This window comes from Orycteropus afer, unplaced genomic scaffold (genome assembly GCF_000298275.1).
Source record: "Orycteropus afer afer isolate SDZICR_OR568_19922 unplaced genomic scaffold, OryAfe1.0 scaffold00005, whole genome shotgun sequence".
NCBI lineage: Eukaryota > Metazoa > Chordata > Mammalia > Tubulidentata > Orycteropodidae > Orycteropus > Orycteropus afer.
In genome coordinates this window covers 12761425-12770552 of record NW_006921592.1, presented here as the reverse complement: position 1 = coordinate 12770552, position 9128 = coordinate 12761425, and positions in this window count along the sequence as shown.

The following is a 9128-nucleotide window of genomic DNA, read 5'->3' as shown; positions in this document are numbered from 1 at the left end:
GCTATGAGTCGGGTTTGACTCGACGGCACATAACAAAACAACAATAGGGTTTCCAAGGCAGTTGAGCACTTAACTATCACCACCAAGGTCCCTTCTGGGTGAACAAATAAGCATGTGAGAATGATTTGCTAATACTGTTTTCACAACTGACCAGATCACTGATTCTGAATGTTCTTTCACTACAGGAAATATCAATTGTCAAATGGAAGAAATGCATGAACTACCTCTGCTGACGTCCACTACTTTATAAACGTAGACATGGCCAACAATTGCTTTGACTAGAGCCTCCTGAAGGTGATAAGCAATGCTGTTTAGAAAGGAACTGAAAGGGGACTCTAGATGTATTTTAGCAGTCTTCAACAACATATACTGCTTACACCTATAGTTAAACAAGTCTATCTAATTAAACATTGACCAATCAGCCCCATTCTCAAAAGTATAGGAAATTATTACTCTATGTGAAAGTGAAAGAAAGAGAGAAGGGAAGAAGTGGGGAAGGTAGGGAGTAATGGAGAGAAGGATGAAGGGAAGGAGGAAGAGAGTGGTAAGGTGGGAAAGAGAAGGGAGAAGAGGAGCAAAGTGTGGGAGGAAAGGAAGGAAGACAATCACAGATGAAGATAAATAAACCTACACATTAACTTTAAAACAACTCTATCCTTCTCCACTGTACTTTCATCTACTGCCCCCACCATCTCCAGCCCTCATCTCCCGACTCCTGGGGCTGAAGCCACCAACACAGTCAACACTGTACTTCAAGGAAGAGTATTTTATACTTCATTTGTGTGCCTTCCCTTTTCAGTCATTTAAAATTCCTAGATTTTTCTTTTTTCTAGTGGCATTAAAGTAAAAGATTGAACAGTAAAGTGAATAAATATGTCAAAACATTTTTTAAAGTTAAAATCTCAGACCTTTCCATATTGTATTAATAGATGACTCAAAGTATAACTTTGAAATTTGCCCTGAAATTTAAATAAAAAGGAATGATTCTTTTTTCAAAATGTGACAATTGAAAAAGATAAAGCAATCCTTAATTGTTGTTCTCAATTACTCTTTCTATCATCCAATGACAAGCTACTTCAAATGTATCTATAGCCTTTAAAACATTTATATTTAATCCAAGAATTTACCTAAGAAATAAAATGTTTGATCTTTTTATTCCCAAGGAGTTTATGTTGGTTATTTTATTTTTAACCAAGTATGTATACTTTACTTTTGCTTATACACAGATATATTTGCTACCATGTAGAGAAATGTGTCTGCTCTTTTATCTCATCCAAACTCTAGATGACACTAGGGAGCAGGAAAGGAAATACGAAAAACACTCTTAAAATATTCTTCTTTTAGACTTGGAATGCACCACTAGTCAATTTCAGTGTAAGCCTAATGCTTGGAGTTTTCCTTTAGACTCAGGCAATCTCTTAGGAAGAATTTTCATCTGGATGGGAACAAAAATGAAATCTGCTTTTGCTACCTGGTTGCATTTTTTATTGCATAGCTCAAAACCTTGAGTCATCATGAATCACTTGAATTTCCATTTTTTAACTTCTAAAGAAATCCTGAGTAGCACAAATGGTTTGTGTTCAACTACCACCAGAAAGATTGGCAGTTTGAATCCACCAGAGGTGCCATGGAAGGAAGTCTGGAGGTCAACTTCCCTAAGATTACAGCCATTGAGGACTCTGTGGGTACAGCTCTACTAGGAAGCACATGAGGTTAACAAGGACCAGAATCAACGTGATGACAAACAGGTTTGGTTTTTTTAAAAAATCCAAGTTGTGACTTTTTCAAGTAGTTCTGAAAAGTTTGACTGTTGTGCTACAAAACCACTGTATGACAAGTATGCTCCCCAAAGCAACATGCAAGAGAAGAAGGATGAATATGAACCATTTTCAAAATGAGGAAGGTTACCTAAATGGATACAGTGATATCTGCCTTTTTTTAATCTTTGTATTAGGAGAAATGCTTTAAGAACTGAAGTTTTACTCTTTAGCAAAGCAATGAAACCAAAAAACCAAACTCACTGCCATTGTGCCAAGGCCCATCTTCCTTCCATGGAGCAACTGGTGGGTTTGAACCACTGACCTTCCGGTTAGCAGCCAAATGCCTTACCCACTCTACCACAAGAGCTTTGTTTTTAGAAATTCTGAACAAGATCACCACCAATAATGTCACCAGTTTAGAATATAATAGAAGTCATTACAGTGGTACTCTTAAGAATATCTAAATTATTGTTTTGTCCTGACCCTTGTATTTTTCCCTCCAAGTTCTCACTTACCCTATTTTTTAAACATAAAAACAAGTTTCCTTTACTTCTACATATATGATTGATTTTTTTTGTCTCCTGCTACAAACAACATACTGCTTATACATAATAGATCATGTTTGTTGAATGAATGAGTGAATAAATGAATGAATGAGAACCTACATTTTCATGTTTTAATAGTATCCTTTATTCATTATTATATGGAAGATGCTTATGCTATATATATACTTCACCTCATTGCTGTGGAGTCGGTTCTGACTCACAGCGACCCCTCCTTGCATTTCTGAGGCAGTATCTCTATAGTAGATTCTCCAGTCTTCCTTCTGAAGAGTGGCTGATGGATTTGAACCACCAGCCTTATGGTTAGCAGTCAAATGCCTTAGGCACTGCTCTACCAGAGCTCCTATGCTATACATATATATATATATATATATATATATATGTGTGTGTGTGTGTGTGTTGTTTTTGTTGTTGTAATGTTGTAATGTGCCATTGAATTGGATCTGACTCATAGTGACCCCCTTTGGTTCCCCAGGCAGTAAATCTTTGTAGAAGTAGATTGCCCAATCTTCCTTCCGAGGAGTGGCTGGTGGGTTTGAACCACCAGCCTTCTGGTTAGCAGTCAAGTGCCTTAGACACTATGCCACCAGAGCTTATATATATATATATATATATATAATCCAGTAATTTCTCTCTGACAATATAGAGTAATGGGAGCTCTGATGGCATAGTGCCTAAGGCATTTGACTGCTAACCAGAATGTTAGTGATTCAAACCCACCAGCCACTCCTCAGAAGGAAGGTTGGGCAATCTACTTCTGTAGTGATACCACCTCAGAAATCCAAGGAGGGGTCACTATGAGTAGGATCTGACTGGACAACTGTGAGTGACTGAGTGAGTGAATGTAAAAACAGCTATTCATTGTTATAACAAAGAAGAAAACTGAGGTGTCCTAACTCTAAAAACAACACTCTTTTCTTATTACCTAAGAAACCAAACCAAGCCCATTGCCACTGAGTTGCTACCAACTCATAATGACCTCTTGCATAAAGTACAACTGCCCCATAGGGTTTTCGTAAATCTTTAGGGAAGCCAGCTGGCTCATCTTTCTCCTATGGCGCAGCTGGTGGGTTCGAACTGTCGATCTTTTGATTAACAACCCAATGCTTTAATGCATTGCCCCTAGAGCTCTTTTTTCTTATCACAATAACACATTATGCATGGTTTTCAGGAAACTGAGATTTTCTTCTGTGTACCTCCTCATGTATATAGATCATGAAGCAGTTGTTCAAACAGAACAAGGGAATATTGCATGATTTAAAAACAAGAAGGGTGTCTATCAGGGTTGTATCCTTTCACCATACTTATCCAGTCTGTTTGCTGCACAAATAATCCAATAGGCTGGACTATCTGAAGAAGAACACAGCATCAGGATTGGAGGAAGTTTCATTAACAACTTGTGATATGCAGACAACACAACCTTGCTTGCTGAAAATGAAGATGAATTGAAGCACTTACTGATGAAAATTAAAGACAACAGTCTTCAGTATGAATTACATCTCAACATAAAAAAAAAAATCCTCACAACTGGACTAATAAGCAGTATCATGAAAAGTGGAGAAACGATTGATGTTGTCAAAGATTTTATATTATTACTTGGTTCCATAATCAACACCAATAGAAGCAGCAGTTAAGAAATCAGACAACATATTACACTGGGCAAATCTGTTGCAAATGACCTCTTTAAAGTGCTGAAGAGCAAATATAGTGTGCCTTATCCAAGCCACCATATTTTCAGTAGCCTCACATGCATATGAAAGGTGGACAATGAATAAGGAAGACCAAAGAAGAGTTGATGCCTTTGAATTGTGGTGTTGGTGAAGATTACTGAACGTACCATGGGCTACCAGAACAATGAACAGATCTATCCTGGCAAAAGTGCAGCCGGAATGCTCCTTGGAAGAGAGAATGGCCAGACTTCCTCTTAGCACTTTGGTCTTGTTGTCAGAAGGGACCATTCCCTGGAGAAGGTTATCATGTTTGGTAAAGCAGAGGGTCAATAAAAAAGCGAAAGACCCTCAATGAGATGGATGGACACAGTGGCTGCAATGATGGGCTCGAGTATAGTGAAGATTGTAAGGATGGTGCAGGACCGGGCAGTGTTTTGTTCTGTTGTGCATAGGGTTGCTATGAATTGGAGCTGACTCTACACCATCTAACAACAACAGTATCAAGATCAGCTTGTAGGTTAGTATTTACATCCCCTAATAAACTACTTCTACCAGAATATTTTCCTGCCTTCTTGCCTTCTGTCTTTCCTTTTTTTGGACATTTAGTGAGCATCAACTTTGTGACTGGGTTCTCTAGATACAGGGAAGGTGCTGTTCTTGTCTTTCAGGGGCTTAGATAATACCAGGGAAGTGGACTTGTAAGGATGTAATCACAGCACAATGTGATGAGAACGCTCAGTAAGCCATAGGAGGGTGGAAGAAATGGCTCTCACTTAGACTCCAGGGGTAAAAAATGGCTAACAATAAGTCCATGAGGACTTTCACGGACCCAAGGTACTTTTGCCTCATGAACTCCAACTTCCACAAAAAAATATTAAACATTTTACTTATGACTATATTCATATAAAGATGAATTTATTGATATAATATAATAAAACATTTTTTTGAAGTTCGCTTTTTTGTTCTAATATTAAAAGATATTAAAACATTTTCACAGGCCTCTGAAAGTGCTGTGGGCCTTCACCACTGTGCCTATAGTGCCTGATAGATAATTTGTCCCAGGCTACCAAAATGATCCATTATAGTTGTAGTAGCACTCAACAGGGAACTGCCAAAAGTCAAGGAAGATTCAGAAGAGGGATATCACTGTCCATGTCAGAATTATATCTGCTAAAAGCAGAAAATTGCAGAAAGACATTTCCCTGTGTTTTATAGACTATGCAAAGGTATTCATCAAGTGAATCATAACAAATTAAGGGTAACATTGCATGGAATGTCCTAATTGTGCTCATGCAGAAACTGTACATAGACCAAGAAGTGGTCATTAGAACAGAACAAGGGGATACTTCATTATTTGGGATTGGGAAGGATGTGTGTCATGGTTGTACCCCTTCACCATATTTATTCAATCTGTATGCTGAGCAAATGATCTGAGAAGCTGGAAAAGAACACAACATCAGAATTGGAAGAAGATTCATTAGCAACCTGAAATATGCAGATGGTACAACCTTGTTTACTATAAGTGAAGAGAACTTGAAGTGTCTATTGATGAAGATCAAAAACTACAGCCTTCACTATGGATTGCACCTCAATGCAAAGAAAACAAAAAACCCTTACAATTGGACCAATAGGCATCATCATGATAAACTGAGAAAAAATAGAGGATCTCATTTTACTTGGATCTATAATCAATGTCTTTGGAAGTTGCAGGCAAGAAATCAAATGGCATATTGCATTGGGCAAATACTCTGCAAAAGACCCTTTTAAAGTATTAAAAAGCAAAAATGTGACTGACTCAAGCCATGGCATTTTCTATCGCCTTATACACATGTGAAAGCTGGGCAATGGATAAGAAAGATTGAAGAACTGATACATTAAATTATGATGTGAGCAAAGAATATTGAGTATAGTATAGTATGGACTTCCAGAAGAACAAACTTTTTTTTTTTTTTTTTCTCAAAGAACTACAGCCAGATAGCTCCTTGGAACTGAGAGAAGCAAGATTTTGTTCCACTTTGGACATGTCACCAGGAGGGACCAGTCATGCTTGGAGAAGGACATTATGCTCGGTAAAGTAGAAAGTCAGCTAAAAAGAGCAAGGCCCTCAAGGGGATGGAGTAACAGAGTGGCTGCAATAGGCTCAAACAGAGCAATGCTTGTGAGGCTGGTGCAGGTCCCAGCATTGGTTCTTTCTGTTTTACAGAGGGTTGCAGTGAGTAGGAATTGACTTGAGGACACCTAACAACAACTACACCAAAAGGCAGGACTCCACTTGAATTTTGAAAGATAAGTGGATGTCTGAAACTGTTTCTCAAACTTTACAGAACAAGCAAACCATCTGGGAATCTTGTTAAAGTGCAGATTTGCATTCAGTAGGTCTGGGGTGGAGTTAATATTCTTTATATCTAACAGCTTCCAGATGATGTTATTAGTGTAGGAACCCCACTTTAAATAGTACAAATCTAGAGCTTGGTCATCTGATATGATAACAATTAGCCATATGTGACTATTTAAATTTAAATTTAAATTAAATTAAATTAAATTTATGACTTTAATATGTCAGTGGCATTAATCACATTTCAAGGGCTCAATAGGCATATGTAGCTATGAGCTACCTTATTGAATAGTGCAGAAATCAAATTTTTCTCTAACTGCAAAATGTTCTATAGGACATCACTAATTTATGTGGAAAGCAGAGGGAAAGAAGTGGAATTTCAGGCAGAGAAGAGCAAGGGGAGACCAGGTAGAATGGGCCATATAACTGAAAGCTACCAAGGCCAATCACAACAATGTGGTTTGTGTAGTAAAACAACATCATGGCTTAAATAGATATAATTAAATAAAATTATCTCTATTCAATCAATTTCTCTGTTTCTATTTGAACTATTACTACAGATCTGTTTTTTTTGGTAATGCTAAAAATATTAAATCTTGATATTAAATTGCCCATACATGTCTTCTTAGGTGAAACTTAGACATCTGTTTAAGGCTATGTGAGTAGATAGATGAAACCAAGGGTGACCTATGTGGTCATATATGCTTCTCTGTGTGTGTACTTTTCTGTGTGTGTATTTAAAGAAGTGATGGCTTTGTTCTTTGAATTTTGCTTCAGAAAATCTGTGCATCCTTTCTGAACAAAGTGAAGTGAATGGTCCTTGTCAGCAGTCTCAGTGATTTCTTTTGCTTGTTTCCCACCTTTGTTCCACAGATGTGCTATGCTGATAAAGTATTTTTCATTTGGTGACTCATTCATTTAATTGCAACCCCTGTTCTTTTACAAGTTTATAAAGCAAAACGGAACCTAAGAGGAAATTACACTTGATCTAGTCAACACGTACAAAACATACCCAGGGAGTTCATCTCTCTGATTGTTCATGCTCTAGGTTTTCATCCATAGCCAGGACCTAACCATGCAGAATTCTCACTCTGCAACTTCTAGGAAGAACATTGAACAACAAAAGTAGCCCTGGAGGGTTGCTAGTGCCTCAGATTTTGTTTGGACATCTCCCTGTGCTGCTAATTGTCTTTGTGTTAAACATCCCAAGATGATGGAGTGTTAATTTTTTTTTTTCTCATATGGCTCATTAAATCCAGCACAAATAATGAAACCCAAAGGCCTTGTGCTTTACACAGAGTCAAGTGAGTCTGATCACTTTACAGTCCATCAGCTTTAAAGATTTCAAGCCAGGGTTGGTCCTGCTGGGAGGAAAAAAAAAAAAAAAAAACTCCAGAGGAGTATGATAACACACTTTGGCTGCAGGACACGTGTGAACACAAAGAACACACTCTCTTCTTCCAGCTTAAAGAGCATCTGACTGCAAACTTCCGTTGTAGACTCTCCAAATTATCACTAAAATACCTATGAAGAAACAGAACAAGATGAAAATTTACACTTCCCAAAAATGAAGGCTGATAGAAAATTTAACCTATGTCTGGGATTTCCAATTACCATCCAGCTCTATGTTCTGAATTAAGAAAAATACACTCGTAGTTTCACAAGCTATGCTTTATGAAACAGACAAAGAAATAGAACATAAAGTTATTTCACCTTTCCCTTACTGTCTGCAAAAGAAAACCAGATAGGTATCCCTCACTTGCTTAGGCAGACAGGGAATTCTGCCCTCAACTCCCAACCATTCTATATTCATTCCAAAACTGAAATTGTACAAAAGAATAAGGAAGACAAGTAGGTGTGCCCACATGAATGTGTGTGTTTGGACAGAGGAACTCTGGGAGACAAAGAGGTAAATCACAAGGTATTTGTTTCCAAATATAAGGTATCAAAAATGCAGAAATCTGTAGATGTCTTTATATTTGATTAGTTTGGAGTTTTAGAGAACCAGACACAAGGATAAGAGAAAAATCTTACTTCATCCAGTGAAATTCCACTAAATGAACACTTTCTGTTGTTAGTTCCTGTCAAGTTACTCCAAGTCATGGCAACATTATATATAACAAAATAAAACATTCCCTGATTCTGCATCATCCTCACAATCACCAATATATTTGAGTCCATCTTGCAGCTACTGTTTGAATCCATCTCACCAAGAATCTCCCAAACTCTCTACTTCACCAACTTTGATCTTTCAGTGATTAGTTCTTCCTGAAGACATACTCAAAGCAAGTGAATTGGATAATGCTTTATTGTGATTCATAAAATTTTAATAGGCCAGTCTGTGAAAGTTGATTTTCAAACCTTTCTTCTTAGTGTGTTTTAGTCTGGAAGTTCCACTGAAACCTGTCCACCATAGGTGACTGTGATGGTACTTGTAACACCAGTGGCATATCTTCCAGCATCACAATACCTAAGCCACCACAATATGACAAACTGACAGATGGGTGGAGGGAATACTTTCTAGACACTGACAATTGATATGTAAGCTGTACATAGCTACCTTTGTTAAAGCTGACTTTGAAAAGAGAATGTGTCCTGTCCAAGGTAGGCAGCAAAGACAGGAAAAAAAAAATCCATTTCCCCATCACTGGAAATTATTCTGGATATCTCTTTCCTCACTCTAAGATTAATAAACCAAACAAAACGAAGGTTGGGCAATCCTACTTCCGTAGTGATACTGCCTCGGAAACCCAAGGAGGGGTCACTATGAGTCAGGTTTGACTCGACGGCACATAACAAC